This window comes from Camelus dromedarius, chromosome 29 (assembly GCF_036321535.1).
Source record: "Camelus dromedarius isolate mCamDro1 chromosome 29, mCamDro1.pat, whole genome shotgun sequence".
Classification (NCBI taxonomy): domain Eukaryota; kingdom Metazoa; phylum Chordata; class Mammalia; order Artiodactyla; family Camelidae; genus Camelus; species Camelus dromedarius.
The window spans coordinates 8,914,547-8,942,281 of record NC_087464.1 but is presented as its reverse complement, the minus strand read 5'-3'; positions in this window follow the sequence as shown (position 1 = coordinate 8,942,281).

Genomic DNA, 27,735 nt, shown 5'->3' with positions numbered 1-27,735 from the left:
ATGCAAGGCAACCCAGAGCTTCATTTCCCCATGTATAAGGTGGACAAATTAATCCATATTGCATGTGATTTTTCTGGGAGGATTAAATGAATGTTTGGTACTAATATCTGCCATTACTTTATAAAATAAGGATAGCTAGAATTTTGCACCATACATTTCATAGTTAATATAAACCGGCAAACTCTCGTCTTTGCAGAATAAAAATAATTGAAAAAAATCAATACTCCAAATGAATGTGGAGAAATGGTAGAAATTTATGAAATATTACATTTTATGGGTATTTTTTGAGATTGGTTCTCATGAGCTCAGTGTGGCTGGACTGTCTCAATCGTTGTGATGGAATAAATGTCCTTGGCTTCCAAGCAGTGTCTGCGGAGCAGACTCACCCAACCAGATGCATTCTGCCACCCCAGCCCTGGCCAGGAAGCACTCTCTGGGCTGGTTAAATAATGTGGCTGGTTAGAAAACAGTGCTGAGTGGGCATCTTTGAAAGTCTTGACTTTATTGGAATTCTTCCAGTGTTTCATTTTCGAACATGATGTTAATTTTTGTTTAGACATAATAGCTCTAACTAAACATTTAACGTATTCAAAGAAGAAGAGGACACAAAACCATTATTAACTTTTATAGTTGATAATACAAAGAAAGACAAATTGTATAATCTATTTGTTTATATATATATATATATATATATATATATATACACACCATAAACATACACACATAAATATCTGTATATACATTAGGGCTGCACAAAAGTTCAGCCAGAGTTCTGGTATTCTGCCCATATTGGCAATTTTGTTTTGCTTTGAACTTGCCTTTGGAAAGCTGAGGTTCTTGGAGTGGCTACTTTCTGGCCTTCATGTGTAATTAATGATCAGATAGATTGCTACCATATTTAATAAGTGTAAGTAATAAAGTGTAATACAATGTAAATAATACAAACAAGATATACATCATGAACATACTGTGATATCTTAATATTCAATTTTTGTAAAGATAAGTGTTCTGCATGCAACTCTAAGCAACCATGTTCTACTTTTTATACTTAATAGTGAAACACTATTAGTCACATATAAAACAGTAAGATTTGAATGATGCAACACAATTGTTTTGAAAGCTGTTACTTTTATATGTAAAAACAAGAGTCTGCAATTATTAATAAAATAGATTGATAGTGGATATAAATATAGAGTAGATTAGGTAAGTAAATTAGAATATTTGAGGGCCAACAATTATAAAATTTTAAAAAAACACAATAGAAGTAAGACTAATAGAGGTAAGATTATATCATGATTCCAAACTTCATACAATTCTTTTGGGCTAGAATTCATAACAGTAAACATAATAACCTTTAGGAATTATACTTATCTTTAGCTATTTAATTCCATTTAGGCCAAGTCTTCCAAATAAAAGTATGTTTAGATCATTTGTCACATCTTGTTAAGATGAAAAGCAGAATGTCAACTTTGCCAACTCTGAATTCCTCAGGTTAAAAAAAAAAAACAACAAACATTTCAAAATCAAGTGTAGCAACATCCATTCTGAGTCGTCTTTATCTCAGACATGAAAAGGAACACAGGGTCTAAAAGAGAAACACTTAGACCAAGATGCTGCCCTGGGTACCACTAGTGACCTCAGGCATGAGAACCTGTTGATGCTCAGTGTAGTGACCAGTGGGATCTGGCTGCTAACCCGCCTGAGAAATCACTGCTATGATCACACCTTAAGATCATACCTGAAATTTGACTCTAGCAGTTTCTAATAACAGGATTTTTTAAGTGCATGCATATGGTCTCATAGTAACAATTGACTCATATCACATCAGCATGTAAATATTTATAGAAAGTACCTACTCTCATGTAGCTGTGTGTTCTGTGTTCTGAGCATGGGGAATGTTCAAATATGAGAGATGATTCTGTGATTTGAAAAGCATCATTTTACTTTTTAATACAAAATTTAAAAAGTATCTTATTGTGTGCCATTAAACAATAAAGCACAGTCCTATAGTTCTATAGAATTTAAACATTTAAAATAAATTTGCATAATTATTCTGTAATCTGAAAAGTATCTTCTCTGTTGGTGTCATGTAGCATCAGTATTCGCTTGGGTTTTTATATATATGCATATATATATATAAAATGCCACCATGCAATGTCCACTTATTCCTTTTTTTAATTAAGTTGTATTCCATTGGTTTAATCTGAAAAGAATCTGAAATTTTTAAATTGTTCTTTTGGGTGTTTATTTAGGTCTTGATATAGTTTTTATTCTTTGATCTCCTAATATAGTCCTGAGGTCTGTATTCCTGACTTAATTGCTTGATGTGATTCTTTAAAAAAAACTCTATTACATTTTTAACGTAGATTTTTTTTAATCATTTGTGAGATTGGTCCTTAATTTTACTTTTCTCATCAGTTATTTGAATCAAGGCTATCCTAGGTACAGAAAATGATACCAGACTCTCTCCTTTTCTGGGTCTGGAAGAATGTGAAAAGTCATCACTTTAAGAAGGTGTGTTATTGTGACTTCAGAAAGTTATTTGCAAACCTGGCCCAAGCCACCCTCTAGGCATTTTGAGTGCTGGGCCTAAGTGCCCATCTTCTCTGCCTCAGCGCCTGCTCCTTGGTCCACAGAAGCATCAGGACATTCCACACGCGTGTGCCCCTCAGGCTGTTTCCTGTGTCTGGGAAGCCTCTTGCTTCGGTGCCTGCCTATCACAATTCCAATGACTCTTCGTATTCAATTCATATAGTCACTAACTACCCTGGGAAGGTCTGCTCTCCCTCATCCATCTGAGCAGCCAGGGAGAGAAAACGGAAATAAAGACTCTTCTTGTGACACTGCCCCATATCTCGTGAGTCATGTTCGTAACAACTTCAAGTGACATCATAGTAGAAATTTCAGGCAATGTTAGCATTTGCACATCTGCCATTTTTAAATCACAGAGCAGAAAGGTGGAACTGAGTCTTTATCAATGTGATAACCACACAAGGACAAGGTCAGTGCTTGTTGGGTTCATTGTAGTATCTTCTGGTCACAGAACAAAGTAGCTACTCAGACAACATGTGTTATATAATGGATTTGAACTACATCGATAAATGAATTATTCAACGAGCAGGCATGGGTCTAAACAGCATGGGTATAAGATTAGAGATGCAGCTTAAGGGTACCGTAGTGCATTAGCAAACACACACAAACACACACACACTCATTTTCTTTTTGTAGATATATTAGCTAATTATTTTTTCTCCTGATATTCTTGCTACTATTTTGATCCCATATATAAAAAGTATAAATTGTCCTTTGGAAAATATTGAATTACAAGCATGAAATTAGCTTTTGAATTGGGTATTATGTTTCTGTTTATAGTCTAAACACAAATATATAACATGTATTTAAAAAGCTATTAGAGTAAAAGTCCTCTAAATTATTATAAAATATAAAAGGAAATAGAGAAAAATATGCATGGATATCTGATCTTGGGTTAGGGAATAAGTTTTCAAGCATAAGAGCAAAAGAAGAAAATCGTGATTTTATTACATTTAAAAGTATAAATTTCTCTCTCTCTTTATATACATGTATTTATAAATATGTAAATATGTATTTATTTTATATATGTTTATGTACATATACTCACATATTAAAATATAAATTTAAATAAAAATGAGTATTTACAACACAATGCAGATCAATTTATATATAATAGATACAGCATCAGATGTATATATATATATATATACACATATATATACACATACACACACATATATATATACACACACACACACACACACATATATATATATAATTCTCATCAGAAACCATGGTTGGCAGAAGAAAACAGTATAGAATTTAGGGGTAATCAAGACAACAGAGATGAAGAAAAGTAATAGAATTTGCCTCCAGCAGACCTGGTTAAAGTAGATTTTATGTACAGAAAAGAAGGAAGAAAGACTTTAGCAACATCAGGTAGAAAAAAAAGAACGTAGTAAGAAAAACTAGGGGTAGACTTTTATTCTCCTCTTGAGTTTTCTAAATTATATTGTACAGTTGATGCAAAAATGGTAACACTCTCTGATGTGGTTCTAAATATATAGAGAGGAATTAAGACAATTGCATTTTAAGCCACAAAGAACAAAGAGACATAAGGGGATGTAAAACTCAGACTGGTAAACTGATGATACCAGTGGACAGTGGTGTTATGTATACGTGACAAAATACCTATTGCAGTTACTAAGTAGCTGTTCAAAGTGAAATGGAAAAATATCTGAACAGATGACTTACCAAAGAAGATACACGGGTGATGATAGGGAAAGATGACTAACATTATAGATCATTAAAGAATTACACGCCTTTAAAAAAATATATAACATAACATTATGCACCTATAAGAATGGTTAAAATCCAAAACACCAGCAATACCAAATGCCGGTGAGGATGTGGAGCACACATTCCATTAACCAGTGGACAGATAAATTACAGTACGTAAATGCATACAATGGAATACTATTCAGTAATAAAAAGGAAGAAATGAATGATACATGCAACAACATGGCTCGATCAAAAGCACTCCAGTAAGTAGAAACCAGACCAAGAAGTCAAAGTAGCAGCCCCAAGGTACATCATCCCTCTCGCTTTCAGGAGAACCTTTTTTGGGGGGTCATATTTGACAGCTCTGTGCTGCTTCCTTGGACTTACCCATGTATGCGCGCTTATGACTTTAGAAAAACACTTAAAATTACTTTGGAGTAAGTTAATAAAACTAATGGAGATCTATCACCCTGCACTTAGAAATGGAATAAAATATTCTGTAAAGAGAGACCCTATTTCCCTCTACCCAAAATAATTTGACCTTTTAGCCTCCGACTGAAGTTAATCACACTTGATCTCTTGAGTAAAAATGTTTTTAACGTGGAACAATACTCCGCCGAGATTTAACAAACTCTTTTTTAAATTGTAATTGATTTATACTAAAAGATAAAATGAGTTAATTAGGGCACGCTATTAGAATTCCAGGCAAGGGAATACATTTGATACAGCTAGCCATGAGTGGGTAGGAGATGAAAGATTAGTTTAAAGTCTAAAGGAAAATCATGTTAAATTCTAAAATGATTCACCTTAAAAAAATAACAACAACTTAGGTCTGCAGGGACTTTGAAAATTCTTTTATGGAATATTTTTTATATCCAGAATATATAAGATAATTTTCTATGAAAAAACAACACAGTACCACCTGTTTGATCAAGACCAACCATGCTTTCATTTCACACAGGCAATTCTGCCTTGGTTTGAGCTGCGGCTGCCTCTGAACATACAAGAGACTGTTTATTCATAATTGCTCCCCAAGTACAATGACAACAGAGGAGTGCCTCTATATCTGGTGTTATCTTTATTTCTTGGGGTTTTCACTCTTCATATGGCACATAATTGTTTCCTATGGACTCATTTTTACACCCCGAGGACCACGCATTGCCAGGAGTGGAGTTAAGTTAAGGCTTCATCAAAGCAGACAAATTTCCTACAGCAACCTAGATGAAACCCCTTCTTGCTTTTCCCTCATAGGCATGATAAGCACCCTGAGATAAACAAGAAAGTGTTATTAGAAATATGATTCATGGAAAGCAGTAATATAGAAGAATCAGTTGGGGATACTGTTTATAAAAAAATAATTGTGTAAATAAATATTGTTTGAATAACAAAATAGACATAGTCAAAAAAATCAGTCAGTGATCTGGATGGCTTGGTCAAGGATGTCTCCCCAAATGCATCAGATGGAGATAAAATGTGTGGGGAAGAAGAGAAATGTTAGAGAAAATGAGGAGAGAAGGAGAAATGACAGCAAAGAGAGGATGATGAGGAGGAAATATTTTAAATGATGAACAAGAGTTAACTAAACACATAGACATCAGATTAAGCACGTTTGTATCTAGAGCTATTAGAGTGAAATTTAATGACTTTAAAGACAAAAAAAAATGTAAAATCATCCACAGAGAAGAAAGTGGATACAAAGAAATACAGAAGGGGTTGAAATCAGACATGTCAACATCCGTCCTGGAGGCAAGAGCTCAAGAGAGCAACACAACATGTTGAAACTTTACATTTTAAATTCAGTTTTGATATCTATTTGTAACATTTAAGTGTGAGGATGAAATGAACATATGTTAAGAAATAAAGCGTTTTAAAAAGTTTGTCACACATCAAATCTCTCTGTAAGAATTCTTGAGGATATAGTTTTCAAGAAAAGATGTGGATTCAGGGAAAAGGGTTGACACTTGGAAAACAGAGCAAAGGATGTTATAAATTATACTCCTGTCTAAATAACAAATGAAGCAAATTGCCCTTAACAATATGGAATCAAAAGTCCAGAAAATATCAATCTGGAAGATGAGAATTGAGTGGAGACATTAGAGAAAGATAAGACTTGCAAAAGCTGCCCCCTCCCCCACTTAATATAAGAAAATAAATGTGTTGATAAGATTTTAAAACCGATAAGGAAAAATGTCAGCGTGGGTTTCAGTCTCTTAGGTATAAGTGAAAGAATGAAATATAACTTAAACTAGGCTTAGACATTTTCAGGAAACAGATAACCTTATTGTACACATGTCCTTGCATAATAGAGAAGGTAAAATATCTTTCCAGCTCATAATTGTGAAGCTGGTATAACTAAAACAGAATAAGGTTAGTATAAGAAAAGGAAATTATAAGCCAAATAAAATACTATCTCAATGTGTTATGAACAATAAGATTTATCCTGGAAACATGAGGATACTTGAACATAAGATAATCTTAAAATGCAACTCAACATTAATGGCCTGAAGAAGAAAAAAAATCTTAACTAAAAAATGCAAAAACAAGTGTGTGTTGATAAGGTCTAACAAAAATCTATAGAAAGCTTCATATTTAAGAAACTTCAGAAATGTCTTTTAAGTGTGAAACAAGACAAAGATTCTCACTCTAATCACTATTTTTCACTTAGTCCTAGAAGTTCTAGACATGAAAATAAGAACAGAAATAGAAAGACGCTGTATGAGGCATAAAAGTCAAGAACAAAAATTTCATTTTCCAGTGTATTTACATATAAAATCAAAAAGAATCAACTGATAAAGTGTTGGAAGGAACTAATGTTTAGCTGGATAACTTAATTCCAGATCTATATACAATACTCAATATTTGTCCATTATCCTAGAAATAAAAGATCAGGAAAAGTAATATTAAACAAGATACTATTTAAAACAGCAAAAAAAAAAAAAACCCGACAAATGATCTAGAAATTAATTATAAAAATAATGCACAAGGCTTTCACAGAGAGAAATTTAGAACTTCTTTGGTGGAGATAAATGGAGATATTATGTTCTGGGACAGATGATGATATTGTAAAGGTGCTCATTTTTCCAAAATTAATCTTTAAATTCAACACAGCCTGGAAAGGAATTCTTTTTGGAAATCTTTAACATTCATGTAAGATTTGTATAAAATAATACAATTTTATGAAAACACAAAACGTTTTGGGAAAAGAAAAACAAGGGTGGGGACTCACACGGTAGGGGCAAGTTAGCTGCGGTGTGTCTTATAGCAAAGAACCAAGCCATGGTCATTAAGAAAGGGTGAGGAGAATGTTGGTACACAAAATTAAATAGTGGACTAGTACACTATGGAAACCAATCCTTGAGCGTAGGGATTTGATATATGACAGAGTTGTCAGGTTACACAAATCAGTGAAATCAGTGAGGAAATGGAGCACTTTATAAATGGTGCTGGGACAATCAATTTATTATTGAATTCTGAAATGAATTCCAGATAGATTTAAAGCCTAGAAGTGAGTGTTAAGGCTATATGATTGATAGAAAGAAGTGTAGGAAAATATTTTATTACACCATCTTTTAAACAAGATTCAAACGAAGTATAAGCCATAAAGGGAAGATTAATGGATTAGACTCTGTCGCAACTAAAGACTTTCATTCAGTGAAGGCCATCCCAGACAAACGTAACAGACAAATGACTGGGAATAACACTTTTTATGTCTACATCTGTCAAACGATTAATTCCCATTAATGTAAGTGTAAGTACTGTAAATCACAAAGGTAAACTGTGTCAATGCTATGAATGGACAATTTGCAGAAATAGAAGCCTATCCAAACAATGAGTGTGTGGCGGACATATCTACACTTAATTACAACTAGAGAAATGGACTCCCTATGGCTTTGAGATACCACTTGTTAAAAGTAACTCTTGTTGGGGGAGGGTATAGCTCAGTGGCAGAGGGCATGCCTAGCATGCACAAGGTCCTGGGCTCAATCCCCAGGACCAGCAGTCAAATAAATAAATAAATAAACCTAATTACCTCCCCCCATCCAAAAAAAAGGGACTATTAGAAAAATTGGGTATTCTTGAGTGTTGGTGGAGTGTGGTAAAACCATGCTGCTGCTGGGAGTATAAATTGATGCAGTCATTTTAGAGGAAAATCAACAGTATTTAGTTAAACTGAATGTGGATACTCATTTTATAATTTACTCGTCTCATTTTTTGATTATACAATCCTGGGAAATTCTCAGATATTCACAAGGATATATGGGTGTTGTCCCAGAATTTATTTTTGCAAGGAAAAGAGTCGGAAGTAATCTAGGTGTTCATTAATAAGAGAAATGTGAAGTAACCTGTGGAATGTTTATAATGCAATACTGCAGAAAGAATGAAATTGATATGTAACAACATGGACAGATTTCAAAAAAAGTAACTGTATGAGAAAGGTGGGAAATATAACAGAATATATATCAAAATGCCACTTACATGATTACAAGCCTAAAAAAATATCTTTTCTTCAAGAACAGAAACGTAAGACAGGAGATGTGGAGGAAGACACATTAAGTGAATGTGAGAGGAAGCTGCTGGGCGATGTTTGATGGGGATGGAGGGTGCTCAAGAACCCGTGGGCTGTAACTAGTGCTCCAGACACCACAGTTATGAACCTCATTACTATTCTCGCTTCCTTTCCAGACATAAACCTCTTCCATGTGATGATCCAGTGTCTTTGGCTATGACCATGTCTATGTCTATGAGCAAAATAAGGAAAAGAGGAAAAGCAGTTTTATTTATACAGGCATCGAAAAAACTTAGCAAGTGACATGACTGTGTAGATGTTAACTTTTATTTTCTGGAAGGGGCCTGCATCCTCATGTGGATAAATGCCATCTAAATATTGATTTATCTTTTTTGTATTTTTGGATATCTATCTATCTATCTATCTATCTATCTATCTATCTATCTATCTATCTATCATCTATATCCTAAAAATGTCCAGCACATGAAAATCTTATCTTTTAATTATTGACAGGAACTCAGCACAGTTGTTTCACTATGAGATGGAAAAAAATAACCATTGATCTAGATTAAGATGGTGACGTGGAAGATGCCTCCAAAATTACTAACTTTAGTTTTCCTTGTCTTTAAAGAAACATTTTTTTAGAAAACCGATATTTCAATTAAAGAAATAAAATTATAGCTACTGCCTGAAAAGGAAGCTTGTTTATACAGTTTCATAAACTTTAGATCTTTATCTATATATAATAAAGAGTTAAGCATATCAGTTGATTGTTCCCCCAAATAAAATTTAAACCTTTATAGTTGTCTTCATGAGGGAAAAAAATCTCATTATTAACTTGCATGTTCTTGTACTTAAGGAATAGCAAGAGGTTTCCACTAGATTAATTATGATTTTGCGAAGGGTGATTGGGAGCCTTACGCTTTATGGATTTTATTAGAATTTTCTATTTTGGTGCTAATGCAGTTTTCACTTTGTCTGGCACTGACATATGTAAACTTGACTTTTGACTTTAGAAACGCATAAAGCATAGAAAGGGGAATAACAGTGTTGCATTTCTGATTAACAAAGGCACAATCTGACCTTACAATTTAGCACTCATCCAGTTCCATGGTAAATGTAATCATATTACACAGCGTGACTCAATCCCCAGGGCCCATGGGTCATGACCATTCTCGAAGTCTTTGGACCACTATTGTTGTGCCCTTAAGAGCGTGTTGTTCCCACCAGAACATTCCAAGTGGAGTCATCAGCAGTGAGTGTATTTATGGTTACACTGAGTTTTGAGATGGGACAACTTGGAAATAACAGTAACTTACTGAGTTTCATGAAGCTGGACTATTCGTCACTCTCTAAGTACATTTTCCTTGAGTATCTTGAACAAGATTTGCCACAATGATGATGGAATCTTGCATCTTTGCTAGTTTTCTAAGCATTGTCATCAAAATCTACAATTGATTTTTCCTGTCTGCACCTAGCTGATAACACTATTTCATCCCTTTCCTCCAAAAAAAGCCAGAATAGAATAAAGAGGAAAAAGAGTAGGAATTAATATTAGTTGAGTATCCCTAATATTTTCAGATGTATTCATATTATTTTATTTAATTTCAACCAGAAATTTATCACTCCCCCTACGTTAATGGACGATGAAACGGAAGTCCCCAAAGTCAACAAACATTGTCAGTATCACATAGTCACCAAAAACTAGAGCTGGGATTTGATCTAGTTCTGATTTCTGAAACCCTGGTGGTGTCACTCTTCCATTCTGAGCAAAGAGGTGGAAGTAGAGGAAGAATCAGAGTCTTATGTCCTAAAATTTCTAGTGTGAAGAATAAAATATATAGTTTTAGGCTCCAGTTGATGCAATGTACCCTTCTCTCTCCTGCTGAGAGAAGGACACGAGGCTTTGGAAGAAAGTGTATCAGGTCCCGAGTGCTGAAATGCCATCAGGGTACCACAGTGTCAGGAGGTGGCCTTCTATCTGTAAGGGACGTCAGAACAGGGCACTGAGGCTTCACTCCTGACCCCCACAGGGAGCTCCACAAATCTCACTTGCTGAAAGTTCAAATAGCCCTGAACATTTAAAAAAAATCATATAAAATGGCTGACAAGGCTGAATTCTTTTTTTGGTAGCTCATCAAAGAGAAAACTATGTTTCTTATTTATCTCTTAGTTCATACATTTTGTTTTTTCACTCAGATAAAGTGAGGATCAGACTCTCCCATCTTCCTGACGTTTCTGACATTACATGAGTCACATATATTTATGCAAATCGGGTACCAGGGCATCACAGGGATGACACTGATAGGTTATTTAATATCATACATAATCAAGATGATTTGTATATTAAATACTTGATTTTAAACACATTTTTTCTCTTTCAAAAATGAAACACATGTGTTTCTCACACGAAATAGGAAATATTTTATGAAATATATTTTAGACTAACGCTTATAAAGCATTTCAAAGACAATGCTTGACACCTATTAAAAATAACAATAATAGCTCCCATTTGAGTGCCTTCTGCATTCCAGGTCCTTCATGCATATGCTCATTCCGTGAGGTGGGGTGTTGCCACATCCATTTGACTGATGACACCACTGAGACTCCTTCAGTTTGCGCGGCCAAGTGGCAAAGCTGGGAGTTCCCATTTATTCAACAAATATTTTTGAATGCCTAGCACTGGGGATATGAATATTTGGACACTATGATATGTTTCTATGCCATACAGTGTTATATTTATGAATGATAGGCATTTAGTTATGCGTGAAAATATTTTATCCCAATATATGCATCGGGAGTATGAAAACGTGGTTCAGATCAAGTAGTTTACTCGAGCAAATGTGGGGGCCCATTTTAATTCCCAAATAGCGGGTTCATAGTTTCCTAGAGGACTCCTCCATGTCCACTGTCCCCCGAAGCGCTGCACAATGACTGGTCTCTCTTGGGGACACGCTCCAACTGTCTTTGGCTACTTTATGATTGGCTCCCAGGCTCCTTCCATATGACACCCCTCTTCTTGCTTATCTCACACCCAAGCAATTTTCCCAGTTTCCTCAGTCTTCATGACTTACCACTGCCTTTCACTGCATCTGGGCCTCATGCAACCCAGCTTTAAGTTTCCAAACATTTTCCCAACTTCTTAATGTTCAGTGCAAAGCCTTCCCTTTCTGACAACATCTTTATATGTTACTTTTCTGATTATCTTCTACAATTGAGCCAACTCTTCATTTTTATCACAACTTAGCAGCTGGGATTTAGTTCATCCGTGCGTCCTCTGTGCTGGGGCCTGAACGAAGCTCTTTATAAACCATCACAACAACCCTGTCCTGTCCAGTTCAGAGATGGACACGGCTGGGTTTTGAACCCAGGTTTCTGTAACTCCAAATAGAAATCTTTTATCAATGTTTTAGGGCCTCCTACCCTCTCAATTCACAGTCCCATTTCTTTTTTTTTTTTTAATTTTATTTTATTGAGTTATAGTCAGTTTACAATGTCGTGTCAATTTCCAGCGTAGAGCACAATTTTTCAGTTATACGTGGACACACATATATTCATTGTCACATTCTTTTTTCGCTGTGAGCTAACACCAGATGTTGTATATATTTCCCTATGCTATACAGTATAATCTTGTTTATCTATTCTATACATACCTGTCAGTATCTACAAATTTCGAACTCCCAGTCTGTCCCTTCCCACCCCATCCCCTCTGGCAACCACAAGTTTGTGTTCTATGTTCATAGTCCCATTTCTTGTTTATGCACCTCCTTCCCCAGCCAGGCCCTTCAGTTATGCTCGTGCTGTCTCTGCAGAGTTCCTTCCTTCTTTGACTTTCCAATGACTGCCCTGTCCATCTTCAGCTCTCAATAAATCTGATTTCTGCCTTCTTCATCTACAGCTGGGAAACATTGCTGAAGAACAGTGATTTTCAGATTGCATTTCAAGACTCTGGCTCTAAAATCAATGTACTGGGTCAGAAGATGCATTCAAAATATCAATAGAACATGGGTTACATTACATTTAGTTGGGCTGAATATTCTTTTGGGAAACTTTGGCTACACGCAACAATTTTTCTTACACATTTGGGAAGCGTATGTATGGATGGGTGGGACCGTACAATGCATTTCTGCATTTATGGGTTAAAAATAAGTTTAAGAGCAACTTCCATCAAAGGCTCTGTGGCTGCGATTATGGGTTCCACTGTAACTTCATAACATCACTCTTCCACTTGCCAATTTTTTTACATACCGAGTTGAGTAGTTCCGTATTTGTGAGAGCTGGTTCCAGTATTCTCTGTTTCCTTCAAGTCATATTCGGCCTTCTTACATGTAGCAGGAGGCCCTTATCTTTTTAAGATGTTCCTACTGCTTTTCTGCTGTCTCATAATTTATTGGTATTTCCTTCGTCCCTGAGTAATTGTATGCCGCTTCAGAGACCAGCAGTTTCTGTTCTTATTTAGGTAATGGAATTCCTGTGAATGGCTTGGTAACCTGTGCCCTCCATGCTTCACCATCCCATCTGTCACTCCTCCTCCCTCACTTCATCCCTCACACTTCACGGCACCGGCCTCCTCGCCTCTGCTCAGTGCAACCTCAGTTTGGAATACTTTGCCCTCTGATAAAGGTGTCATGCCTACTTGCCTTAAATGCTACCCTATCAAAGACATTTTGTCTCTTTCCCTAAGCTGGATGCCATTTCTCTCCTCTGTGTGCCCCTATAACGGTTTTTGGTTTGTTTTAGGTCTAAAATGACACTTTTTTGGCTTGTTATCCTGTTCACTGCATGCCTGACACTGCTTCACCACTAAGCAATAAACCTTCACGTATGTTCCAAGTCTCAGTCCCTTTTCTAGGCCCCAGCATGCCTGTGGGAAGATGCAATGCCCAACCTGGGGTCTCCTTGATCCCAAGAGAACAGACACGCATGATTGCCAAAGACCACACCTGGCTCTTAAAAGGATGCAAAGAACGCAGACACAGAGGTCCGCACATCTGTCCACAGGCTTCTTTTCGGTTCCTCCGGTGACATTTCCTGAGCAAGGGGAGAAGGCTTAACCCAGGCAACACCGAGGGGGCTCTCCTGGCTTAGAAGCCCCACTATCCAATTAGAAACCAGTATTTTCTGGAACAGTCTTTGGGTTAGTGGCCGGGTCCCTGCAAGGCCCATGTTCTGTTCTAAGAGTCACAACACCAAGTTCATTCATACTTCCTTTTAGGGGGGGATACAATCCCCCAGCTACGGTCATTTTAACATGATCCCAAGCAATGTTGCCTAGAAACACAGCTGACTTTCTGTCGTTGTCAGATATCTTAGCAAAACAAACATAGAAAGTGAATCAAATGGCAAGTGTGCCTGTAGAGGAAGGGTCTTGTTAACCCCTTAGCCACAGAAAAGAATTAAATATTTATCAAGTATCCATTGTTGCACGTGTTTTCTCTTAAGGTTGTCTCCTTTTACCTTTAACATAATTCTAAAAATATTCTTCATATACAATTTACAGATGAAAAAATTGAGGTCCAGAGAGGTTCAGTAACACCTAAGATAACAGTCTAGTCCTCGTAAGTGAAGAATTAAGATTTACATTTTCATTTGTCTTGCTTCAAAGCTTGTAATTTTTTTTCAATCCCATCCTGATTAATTCAGTGTCAGACAGAAGGCATGCAATAAATATTTGTTAGCATTAAAAAATCTTCGTCTTTCATTAGCTTAATGTCAGCATCTGCATTATCTTGAATAAGGTCTTTTTTACCCCCAAGATACAGATGGGTTTATCATGGAATGGTTATCTCTGAAACCCAGAGTAATTTAAATAAGATACAATGTCTATTTTCAAAATTGTCTCATAGAAGTAACAGAACCAAAACTTTCAGTTTCCATCTGTTAGGTCAATTACTCATAGCCTCGCTTTCTTTGCAAAATGAAGTGATTAGATTTGATGATCTCCACGGCCTTTCCCATCCTTAACATCCTGTCAGAAGAAGGTCTGATTCCTTCCTGCTAAACCTGGCAGGACTTGATGGCCAATTAGGAAGCAAAGATGAAAGTAAGTGACATGGCCATTTTCTTTTCATTTTCTTTTTTACCATAAAGTATTCTGACCCGGAACCTCTTATTTCTGGGATAAGGCTCTGGTTTGAAATGAACACTTAGCAGAGATAATTTTCAAAGTGTGTAGTTTTGTATGTCTGTGAGAAAAGAAAGCACTCAATTCTAGTGAGAGAATCCACCATTCATTCAGCAAAGCAGGAAACTGCCCTCTGAAACATGACCAACTTCTCAAGGGGGTGTTTTAAGTAGATCTAGCGTTCCTTTTGAAAGGTTATTACCCTCACTATACAAGAGAGTTTGGGGTTTGTATTTGTATGCGAGAAAAGAAATTTTATACACAGAGTAGATCACATAGATGTAACAGAACAGAAATTGCTTTTCCAAATCTTTTAAAGTGAAATCCTAAAGAAGTATTCATATAAGGTCTTCATCTTTATTCTTTACAAGAAAGTAAGTCATCTAGTTATTTTAAGTTGTTCGGGAAAGACAAATATACATTAAAAATTATCTGGTAACCAGCTCTTTCAAATGCACAGGAGCAGTAACTACTAGTTTCAATTAAGTATTCATCTAAAACATTATTTCACTCTTCAACCTCGATGAAATTCATCATTAGGAAACATGCTTTCAAGATACTATTTTGCAAACTCATTCTAAAATTTTATCATAGCTGTAAAATTCTCTTTAAAATCCATTTTGAGTTAAGATTTCATGCTCTTATAAACTGATTAAATTTTTTCAAAAATTACATTTACTTCAATTCCCTCCACAGAACAGTGTTGATAATAGAAATTTAGTATTTTTTGTTGTTTTCTAAATATAACTTTAGTTTTTATAAATATTAGCAGTTTTGTGGAATCTTATATCAAGACTTTCCTTATGATGTCTTCAATTACTTTGTGAAGAAAACTCCTTCAAACTGAAGTTGTATACTTTCTTTCTATTCTATTTTTTTAATATTTCATATTCCTAAAATATTCCACCTATTCTAAAAACTGAAAGTTTTCTTTTTTTAAGATATTCTGGCTGCCTTTCTACCATGACATGAATCCTAACTTATTACCAACAGCTTTTACTATTTCAGACATTTATACAGACACCTACAGGTGACACGGTCCTAATTTATCTCCCTGTGCAATTGACAGACTACTGTCAGTGAGGATGTGATCAATTGAGAATGCCTTTGGGGCAAAGATTACTGGATATGCAAATAACAAGTCAATATCTGACATTATGGCAAGCGCAGATTTGACTATATGTTAATTCAATGCAACAGTGCTTAAGTTCCTGCTAAGTGGCTATACTAAAGCTTAAATTTATGAGGTGATGCAAAAATGGCAAAGATAAATAAGACATGATGCATGAGTACTTAAGGTATTCACTGTCCAGCAAGGAAGCTAAATATGTAATAGATAATTTTGATTTTAAAAAGAAAACTAACAAAATTCCACAGTTCTGTAGGAACACAAAGGTTGTCATTAAAATCAGATTTTAACTTACTTATCTGCAGTATTTTAGTCCTGATACAACCTAAACAGCACATTATTTATTCTGCTTTAGAAAAAGGTATCAACTTTAAAGTTTCCACTTCTTTTCTCCTTAAGCACCACAGTGTCAGTTGACAAGTACAATAGTTCACAATTCTGAAATGGGCCCCTGGGTTTTCTAAACGTCTTGCAATATTTCTCTCTTCTCAAGCTTGGTGCCCCAGTGAAACTTCCGACCAGAATATCATTGGAAGCCTTTTCTTCTTACAATTGCCCTTGGGGGCTTTAGCTTGTGTTGCATTCAGCTAGTGTCTCACTGTTTTGAAGTCTAATAAGGATCATAATTATTAATGTTTCCTCCAAATGTTGCCCGGCAACCATGCTTTGCTTGCTTGAAACTTTTCCTGAACCTACATTACAGTTTCAAGGAGATGCTTACTAATGACTGTAATTTTTTGTTGCTGTTGTTTTCAGATAACACACCTACTAAAGCCATCTTTTTATTCTGTGTCAGATTCCCCACCCAGATTTTCATATCCTTTGCGGTTCTGTCTCTTTGACTTGATTTCCTCTTACTCAGTCTTCCCTGATGGTCTTGACTCAGTAATGTGTCACAGAGGATTTGCCAGGCCCCCATGTTGGACAGAGCTTTGATTTGTATTTAATCTCTTCAATAGAGCTGAATAGGCATTTTCCTCATCCATCTCTAAAACTTGGTGTGCAATGACTAATTAAAGATATTGCAACTATGGTACATTCTAGTTTTTCACTCCATAAAAATAGTTAGGTTCCAATAATACTCTCATTTACTTGCTTTCTTCTCTTTTCTTTTCTTTTTCTTTTCTTTCTTTTCTTTTCTTTTTCCTTTTCTTTTCTTTTCTTATATTTTCTTTTCTTTTCTTTTCTTCTTTTTTCTTTTCTTTTCTTTCCCTTCCTTCCTTCCTTCCTTTCTTTCTTCCTTCCTTTCTTTCTTTCTTTCTTATGAAATCTGCCTCTGAGTTTCTACCTTTTTAACTTAAAATTTGTCACCACTTATTTTTAGGCCCCATCTTTTTTCGCCTTCCCTTATGCAAAGGTCCCAAGCACTACTGTGACAACCTCTGGTCTTTGGGTCACAGTGTAAACTGATATTCTAATGGCTATTACAGGCACAGTACACTGATGGTAGGCACAGGAGGCCGGGAGCCTGCGCTCCTGTGTGGAGTTTCCCTAGGGTACATCCCAAATCTATCCCCTGGCATCTGACCACTACCCTAGGGCACTATTAGGGTGATAGGCCATGACCTTGAGGTTTTATATTAATTCGTCCCAAGCTTGGGGAACACCACCCAAGTACTCTTCTGCTCTATCCAGTTTTCTTTACCCTTCCCTTTCACAAATAATTCATGCCCCTAAACCCGATGGACCTTTAAATACTCAGTGTTGCCTCACATTCTGGAGATGGAGTTGGGGATACTAAATCAGTTTCTGGATTTCCCCCTCTACTTCAACCTTCTTAAACAGCCTGACCCCAAACAACTTCATGCCCCAGTATGTCAGCTGCCCTCTGACATAAGACTCAGAAACCTCTCCCCTCTTGGGGGTGATACAGCTCCTTGGTGTCTAAGTTCCTTCTGCTTCATCTTTATTAAGGAATCAGAAACAAATCTATTTCCTCTCTGTATTCCTTCCTTCCATTTTCACTTTTCTACGTCTTTTTCTCCCAAGATGTCACATATACTGAAATTGAAATTCTTCCTGTGGTTGACCAGAAGGTAAACAGTAGAAACACATATATTCAACATGTCAAAAAAAAAAAAAAAAGGTGGAGGGAAGTGAGTGTGTGCATGCATTCATTCAACAGACATTAGCTCACATTAGCTGAGCATCTAAGATGTGCCAAGATGTTCTCTAACCCTTGGAAATAAATGAGTAAATAAGATAAAATCCCTGACCTCAAGGAATTTACAGTATTTTAGGAGAGAATGAGGACAAGCAAGCAGACAATGACGACACTGACTTCTGAGCCACAGAGATAAGCAGGAGTCTTATCAGTGGAGTTTGGGGTGAATCCCTTCCATCACGTGGGGGGGATTCCAGAGGCTTTCAGAAAGAAACCGAGTCTAAGGTGCACCCCACAGGATCAAGGAGAGAGGAAAATACTGGAAGTGTCTCCCAGCAGAGTCAAGGAGCTAGAAAGTGAAGTCTTCTTTTGCAATAGCCAGGGTGCTTCCCTCCGGCTGGAACAGGTCCTGCCAGGCTTGAGGGAAGCTGGTGAGACCACAGGGCAGGGGAAGGAGTGAGGGAAATTCCTCTAACCACTCACAAGACCCAAACGGCCTGCAATTCTGGAGGAACTTCTGGTTGAAAATCTACTCGGTGAAGCTATTTCTTGCCCTCCTTCTTTTGAGTAAAAACCCCAGACAATTCCATACATTCTTCAGAAACTCTCAGGTAATATCCAGCCCTCCAGTCAGTTTTTAGCCACAAGACAGATCCATTTCAGTAACTAGAATACCCAGTCCTGGGGTAATAGTCAAAACAGTGGTTTTCATGTTTAGCTTCTCCCCATCACTACTGGGTGTGGTTAGGTTCCCTCTAGTTCCCAGCCTTGAGCCTTTCTCCGTCTGCTCACCCCTCCTGGCCTTGGCTTCCACCCCAGCATCAGGAATGGTGTGGTGGGTTGGTTTGCATGGGACCTGGTGATGGCACGCTCTGGGCCTGATGCACATTCAGGGCTCACTCTTCCGCGGGGTACTATTCAGTGTCCCTTGGTTTCCCCCACTGAACGCATCTAACTGCACTTCCCAGCCACGGGCAAAGCACATTCTCAGGTCTGCAATTACCTCTTACTTTTCAGTCAGATACTCCTCCCTGCCACCGCCATGTCCCTCCTGGACATAATTTTTAAAAATGGTTTCTGGCCATCTTTTTTTTTTTTTCCCTCCAAGTGGCATGCCTGGTCAGTGTGACACAGCCAACCATCCTCACTCCACTCTGTCCGCGGTAGTGTAGCCACCTCCCACTGAAGCTGTGTCCCTGCACTGCTCCCTCAGCCCTCTTCCTTAGAGCTTTTGCCTGTGGGTCAGCACCAGGACAACAGGCTTCATCAAATCCAAGGGACACATGTCAAGGGCCTTGTGTGGTCCCCCCAGTTCATGGCAATAAGGAAAGAACACACACTTCTCTCCCCAATACAGGGAAGGAAAATACCATCTCAAGAACTTTCTCCAAAGAAGTTCCTTTTCTTTTCTAAGCCCTCAAACTTATATATATATTTTTTAACATTCATGTGGGTTTCAGATTAAGGTTTGGGATTGGTTTGGGGATGGCTTTTTTGTAAGTCTTAGCTCCTTATTTTAATAAGTAGCAGACAGTCTCCATCTATTTTTTTTCCTTGGCCTTTTAGAACCTCAATGAAAACAAAAGAAGAGTCCTGTTTTAATAGCCTGTTATACATCTTATTTGCATTTATAGAGAGAGTTTGGGCTTTATCTTGGTGAAAGGAGGGATTCTTAAATTTGTGTAAGAGCCCTGAACGTGGTAACGAGGGCAAGATTTCTGAAGTCCAGTAGGTACATCCTTGGTGCCTTCTGTTCTCCTCCACCTCATCCCTGCATAGAAACCACTCTTGAAAGGAAAGGGTTGGAGGTTTGGGGTTCTCAGCCCCTTCAAAGGCCACCCAAGAATAGGGAGCAGTGTTATTTGAATCAAATTAGACTAGGATGAGGAAGGTAGGTGGAGGCTGTCACAGCATGTCCACAGCCTGAATCCACTCTATATCTTTATTTCTTTATTCTCCATTTTCCCTTTAGCTAACTTGGATCAGACACCTGACCCAGAGCTGGAATGAGGATGTGGGAAGAAGGCTGGGTAAGTTAGGGAGGGATGGACATTCTTTGGACCCTCAGATTCTTCCACGTTCTTGACACAGCTTCTTTAGCTGCTCCCTCCAATGGCATCTGGTTGCATCTCTTCCCTAAAATCACATCTCATTTGCCTTTTCAGGAATCATGAAATAAAGCTGCCCAGGCCACTGGCCAACAGGGGATGGGAATGGCCTGGTGGGGCCGACGGTTCCTGCTACCTCCATGCTCTGCCCTTCCTCCTCCGTCTGTGAGTCTCCTCTCTTGTGCATTCTCATCTGATCACATTTCCCTCCATTGCTTTTTTTTTTTTTTTCCCTGTTCAATCTTCAGTTTTCTTCTTTCAACTCTCTATCTTTTGGCCGTTATATCTCTATGTTTCTCTTTCTAGGCATTTAAAAATGTCCTTGTCTCTCCCTTTTGTCCTAGTTTGCCAGAGTCAAGATCTGGGTGTTTCAGTCTTCTCTTGCTCATCTAGTAGGTTTTTGGACAAGCGGGGATGACAGAAGTTTGAATTTGCCACAGGGACAATGAGGGTATGGAAGGAAAGGGACAAGGAACAATTTTACCACCCAAGAGACCACTGATTCAGCCACAATCACTCTGCCCTGGAGAACTATCTGGATACCCCACTCTCACACTCTTTCTTAGATGCCCCAGCCCCTCTCCACCTTTGCAGTGATTATTTATGAAAAGAAACATCTGAAGGGATCAAGCTCCTCCTTCATCATCCTCACCATCTGGCTCTTTATTCTCCATCTGGGACCAACAAGAAATCGTCCACTGTCTTTTTCTTGAACCCCACGGCTGGGGTTCAATTTTCATGGGCTAACTCTTCAAAGAACACACTGTCCAGCTGACCCAGCCTCCCTGTCTGCAGTCCATCCTTCCCTTCTCAACAGTGACTCTCTCAGTGGGGGTGGGGGGAACCACCTCTCAGTTAACGTTGAATTCCCAACACAACCAGGAACGTGTCATAAAATAAAATCAATAAACGTTTGTTAACTCAAGTGACATTCATCAGTGATATTACATGAATTCTAAAGTGCTTTTCTGTATGTACTAAGTCAGAGCGGAAGGCCAATTTAAAGCATGAAGGTGAGATGAGAGGATCTGAAAGGAAAGGAGAGAAGAAAGTATGGGGATACTGGGCTGTTGTTTTAGGGCATCAACCCTAAAGCCAGAGTTGGTTCTTCGAATAGTCTTGAGATTGCGATGGGTTCTGGACAACTCTACATCTGCACAGAGGTGCGTGCCTCCTGTAGTAAATAAATCAAGACCAACCCAAGATTCCAGCTGGTGGAAAATCTGGAAAATGTTTTAAATTGGGCTCTTGATTTTTGACCTGGCTTGCAAAGGGGACATATTTTTGAGCAATGCAAGACCTCTTCCCGCACCCATAGATCGCCACAAGGAGATCTGGGTCAAGCTACAGTTCAAGTTCTCCAGAACTGGGCTTTGCCTCAGGCAATGTTTTGGTAAGATTTCTGAGAAAGCAGACATCCTAGTGTGACTTACTAGGTACTCAATAGATGCTTGTTGAAATGGGAAGAATATTCTCTAGGCCCTCCTGTGGATGATGGCAAAACAAACACAACTAGCCTCTACCTGGAGGAGCCTCCTAATGTGGCCATTGCATCACGGCTAAAAAGTAAAGAAATGGGCCCCCAACACTTCAGTGCTCTTGTTTGAAGACTTGATCAAAACTCAAAGGCATCTCTCCAGTTCAACCATTTCCCTCTCTACTGCTGCATCAGAGGCTGTTCAGATGAAGTGGGTCCCAAAGTCTGGCTCTCAGCACCAACCAGAACACAAGATCAGGACCTTATCAGGGCCAAAGGCCAAAGATTTCAAATGATAGCACATCTCTGCCTCACTGCATGAGAGCAGGACAGGTTCCCCGAGCACCCTGGGCCTTGGTATCACTGGAGTCCACTAGAAACCTCCTCTTGCCCTTGTCGACTGAAATAAATGCACAACCTAAAAGGTGAGAGTTATGTTTTATTCGGTGGACAATTCTGAGGATTCATTTTGGGATGACAGTTTCTCAGATGGCTCAGAGGGACTGCTCCGAAGAGGTAGGGCAGGAGCCAGGACATACAGGAGTTTTACAACAAAAGACCAGGTAGTAGGAACATTAAAAGATTACTTGTTAACTGAAGAAAACCAGGCATCTCAAGTTAAAGAATTTAGTGCTTTTCTATATATGGCAGGAAGCAAACATTTGGGCTCACTGAATTCATTCCTTTGACAAGCCCCTAGATATCTAGGGCCAGTGTCCTGTCCTTCCTTATTCTGAGTCCCCTCAGAGGGCACCACTGTAAGTGGCTGCAGAGGCTGGGCTGCAGGCTTGTCTTCACTGGGGCATGGTGGCAGCCGCTGATGACTTGATGGCTTCAGCATTTTTTTGTTTACCGATGTGGTTTGCAGTTATTTTTCGTTCACACCCTCACACAGGGTAAGGAGGCAGTGACAGGCCTGGATCTTGGGTAGCATCCAAAAACATCTGATGAAATGGCAGCACCGAGTTTGAATACTTGATTTCAAAAGTAGAAAAGATAAATGAGTTGGGGAATTGTCAGTGGCTCCAGGCTATCTGAACTTCATCCAATCAAGTTTTTTGTTCTGTTTTATTTTGGGTTTGGTTTTGGTTTCTTTTCTTTGGTTTTGGCTTCCATGTGTACCAGAGGCTTGTTTGGGGCTGGGGAAGGGAATGATTGTGCAGTACATTTCCAGCCTTTCAGGCATCTTGTGTCCCACACCAACCGCCAGAATCCTTTCTTCCTTCCCCATTTCTTTAAAAACTTCCCGCATCTGCGCTTTCTTTCCATTCCTTCCTTCCTGCTCCTCCTCAGGGCTTCCTTGTCCTCCACTCCTTTTCTGTGGATGCATGAGGAGGAGTCTGAGATGCTGGGGGCACTGGCCTCAGTGGAACAGGAGGGCACTGAACCTGAGGGTTCCCCTTCTGCTCTTTTGCCCTCTCTGAACCTTGTCAGGTCTCTGATAGGGATCTCTCTGCGTCTACATTCTGCTGACATTCTCTATCAGTTTTTCTTTTATTTTTTTCCCTTTCTCTTAAACTCACCACTTTTTACCCTGGACTTTCCCCCAGGATGCTTCCAGTACCTTTGCTGTTTTTCTTCTTTTATAACTTATTGCTGTATTATCTCAGTATCTTATTCTTTTTCTGCATCTTTATATATTGCTCTCTCTCTCTGTACCTGCCAGATACCCCATCTCAGGTAGGGACATTCTAGCTCATTCATTTGTACCTTTTCTCTCACTGGAAGGCAGGACACTGAAGTAGGGCTGGAAAGCAGGGGTGGAGACGGACTCCACATGACCGCTCTCAGTGTATTCTCCAGCAAGCCAGCTTAGGGACTGGGGCAGCGGGGAGCGGTATCTTGCCTCAGGCAGTGTTCCACCCCTCTTGTCCCTTCTGGCCTTTTCCACGGTCATTTTTCTTTCTCTTTGCCAACAGCCACCATTTGGTTAACTGACATCATCGTGGAACCACACCTTTCTGTCTTCTTCCCACTGGCTTTCTGCCTTCCAGAGAGGAACTCTGATAAGACAGCTTCCCTCTCCAACTGTGGGTCCCACATCTAGAAAGGCTGAATCCTTCAACACATCTGTGCTTCCTGGAGGCCAGAAGGGTATCTGTTTTGTCAGCAGGCTTCTTCCCAGTGGCTCTTTATTCCCAACCCCAGCCATTCACGGACTAGCATTTCCCATCGAAGAGACCTACTCCCTATATTAACTTGTAAACTTAACCTCGCCTGTAAAGTCCTGGACGATGCTGAAGGTTATTTGGCAAGATTAAGTGCTTTTAGAGGAAGAGACACTGTTTCTCATGCATTGTTGTATCCCCAATACTTATTAGAGCATCTGAGTGTTTCCACGGATGTGTTCTGAATGGTATTAATGTCCACTTCTCAAAATGCTTTATGTATATAAGAGCCAAGAAAATATGTAGTCATTTGGGAGGCAGCCAGGAAAAGAAGGCAGGACTATGAATCCATGAGTTCTAGAAAGGATGGAATGGTTATCAACTTCTGAGTGTAAGAGTGCTTGCAAATGAGGAATCTTAATAGATCTCAGACTTGAGTCAGTCAGTGACTTAAGAATCGCAGGATTTCCTAGAAGGTCGTGCCTTCCCAAGCAGGTGTAGCCAAAACTACAGATCAAGAAAAATCCCTGCAGCCCTTGGCTAAATGAAAAATTTGTATGCGTTAAATTTACAGGTTTAATGAATGCTTGTGGAAAAGAACAGAGTCCACAAATGCTCCCTTCAAAATAGACGTTCTCTCTTATTTGCAACACAAGGTCACATCAGTCAAAGATACAGGATTCCCAGATGCCCACAGAGCAGCAGGATGGTACCCCAAGTCCTGCTGGAAGAGCCAATCCAAAGGAGACGCCTGGGGATGAAGCTGGGATGGTTGAAGCCAAAGATGCCACTAGGGGATGCAATCCTGAGCAAGGAGAGGATGAGCAAAAGGATTGCTGGTGAAGGTGACTGAAGCAATACATTCTTCTCAACAGCTTAACTTGGCCTTGTCTTTCTTAAAGGAGCTATACCAATAGGTCATTTCATAGTTCCCTAAGATACACAACAATGGTTGGAAAAGTCTTTTTTGTCCCACTGTGTGACTAGCAGCTTGTCCCACGTCCTGGTTGGATATACGTCCCTTCCAGGAGTGAGGGGATATCAAGGCTGGCCCTAATTTCTGTGGTTCTCCCCGGGGTGATGGCCTCAGGCCCAAGTCCATTTGTTTTGGGAATGCCTATTTTGAAGGGAGAATCTGTGGGTCTGGGTCAATTTAATTCTCTTTAATACCCAGTCTGTGCTGTGGCCTGGCTGAGACCTCAAGGGAACAGCTCAGAAGCAGGAGTCCTGGCAGCTAGACTCACAAGAGCCTGAGGTACCCCATCAGTCTTCCCCCCAACCGCAGCCCTCCCTCTTTGCCCCATCCCCTCCCCTCCAGCCTGCACACAAAAACTCCACAGTGTGGCAGCCGAGGGGCTGGGCGGTAGCCAGCTCCTCACTTGGATGAAGTACTTTGTTTCTATTCTTCCACTCTTGGGCAGATTGGTGAGGCTCCTGTGGTGTGGACTTCCTCCTCAGAAACTTATGCTGAGAATCAGGAGGATGAACAGACAAGTCAGAGAGCAGGTTTGTTATCTGAATGCCTGGCCATTGCTGCCTTTCATTTCCATCAGCGTTTTATGAACATGGTATGCATTTGTTGGAAAAGGAACCTTGGCTCCTCCCCCACCGCCCCAGCACCTGGCTCCGCCTTCCCTGGTCCATGGCCTCCCTCGCCCTCCATGTCTACAGCGTCCTCTGTTCTCTCTCCACGGCTCTGCTCTGCTTCTTGTCTCTGGGGATCTATCTCCCACCCTTTATGCTACCTTGTTTGAAAACATATCCCAAATCTGTGTTAGTCTACTTAAATGAAAATAAGGAAAACATTGTCCCCAGGGTGACAAAAAATAGGAACCAGGGGGCAAGAAAGGGCCATGGACCTTCCAAGGGTGGTACAGCCTAGATTCACTAACCAGGTGGTTCCTATTGCTTCTTTCCCTCCTTCCCAAATGCCTCAAGGAGCCACAGTCTGGAAAGGGGTAGTTCATAAGGGACATGTGCCTTCCCCATCCCACTGCATTCCTTGGTTCTCTAGTCTTCAACCGGAAATAGCAAAGAGTTCCTGATCCAACCACTGTACTTCTATCCCCCAAGCCTGGACCAAGGACACTCCTTTCCCCCCACAAAGCGAGAGCCCCTCTCATTGTTCCTGTGCTGGTCTGGAGACAGACCAATGACCTCCAAAAAGCATCTCCCTCAAAGGATTTGCCAGGCCTTGAAATTTGTCTACTATGGCTGATTCAGTGAGGCTGGGGATCTCTGAGTGTTGGGGTATCGGGACCCTACATTCACTTAACACAGCGTCATATGATTATACACTTGAATGTCTTCCCTTCTCAGACTGCGAGTCAATTAAAGGCAGGAAATGCGCGTATGCCAAGGACTTAGATCCTCTTCTCACCTTCAGCAAATTTATCAGAGGGGATCTCTGAGATATTCCACAGGAACGCGTCTATTGAGGTTAGCTGTATTCAAAGGCCACTGATTAAGGAAAAGCCTGTTAAGAGAAGACTGAAGAAGGCCTAAGACCTTAGTTCCGGATTTGGGCATTTGTGATTTGGGCATTTCCTGAACAATCCGCTGCTCCCCGCTAGGAGAGCTGTGCCTGAGACCTTTGTTAGCTCTTGGTTTCTCAAGTCTGTCTGGATTTCAGGAGGGAGCAAAAAGAGAACGTTCCTGGGCAGGGATTTCATGGTAGCCAGGAAGACACCAGACTCCTTTGCAACAATCAGTCACTTACTGTAAGGTGTCCAGTGCTTGACCCCACATCTCCTCCATTCTATGTTAGGATTAAACTTTCTCTAGGGAAGAAACCCATCCCTCATCCTTCTGCTTCTTAGAAGGAGGGCAACGTCGCTATTTACGCAGGAATCCTGAGACAGGATTTGCGGTGAGACGAAGGCAAATATACTTTCTTAGGTCTCCTTAGAAAGGAGAGCCAGTCAGGGGGAAGGAGGATCAAAGGGACGGAAGGAGGAAGACTCCCCAAACAGCTCAGAAATGGCCTGAGACAGGGATCTGAGCAGGACCTTGAGGTGCCAACAGACACATCTACGCTGGAGACCAGCTTTATACAAAAGTGGTCCAGAGCCTGAGAGCAAGGTCTCTGGCTCCAGAGGGGCAGGTCCTGAGAGCAGCAGCAGATGGGCCGGGCCTCGTACGGCTGAGGGCATCTCTCGTGTGCTCTGCGTGCGCAACTTCTCCACGAAGGATCCTTGCGGGTGGGTCCAAGAGGACCAGCTAAGCTCAAGACTGGGCTGGCCCATGGCTTCATTAGAAGAGGGAAGTGGTGCTTTCTCACCCAGCCAGCCCTCCAGTCCTGAGTTTCTTTTCTTCTCCTCTTTTATCTCCTTAAATCACCTGGCCTCATAAGACCCCTAAGATCGCAGGGCAATTAGCAGCCAAGGAGATGAATCCACTACATAGAAAGCAGGGACAGCATGCACACATCTCTGAATGACAGAGAATCTTCCCAATCCAGTTCCAGTAGAACTTGGAGGAGGGATATCCAGCCCTTTTCCATGCTCCCTTGAGAGCCCCTCATTCCTCATTCTCTAACTCTTTGAACCATGAAATTCAGAAGAATTTGATGATTCTCCTGGAGAGCTGGCTGCCTGGGGCAGAGTGTGGCCAACCGCTTCCTCAGTCGGACTCTGTCCCTGTCCCTCCTCCCTCTGTGACTGGGGCTCCTGGTCATCGGGGTGTGGGGCTTGCCCTGTGCTGCCCCTTTGACCCAGTCCTCTCTGATCTTGCCTCCCTGCCTCTGCTCTTGTTTCTTCTCTCTCAGTGCTGCCCCTGGTCTGAGGATGTCACCACAGAATTTCTATTTCTGTCTCTCCAGAGTCCTGTGTTCTCCAGGCATTTGAATTGGAGCAAATCCCCCAC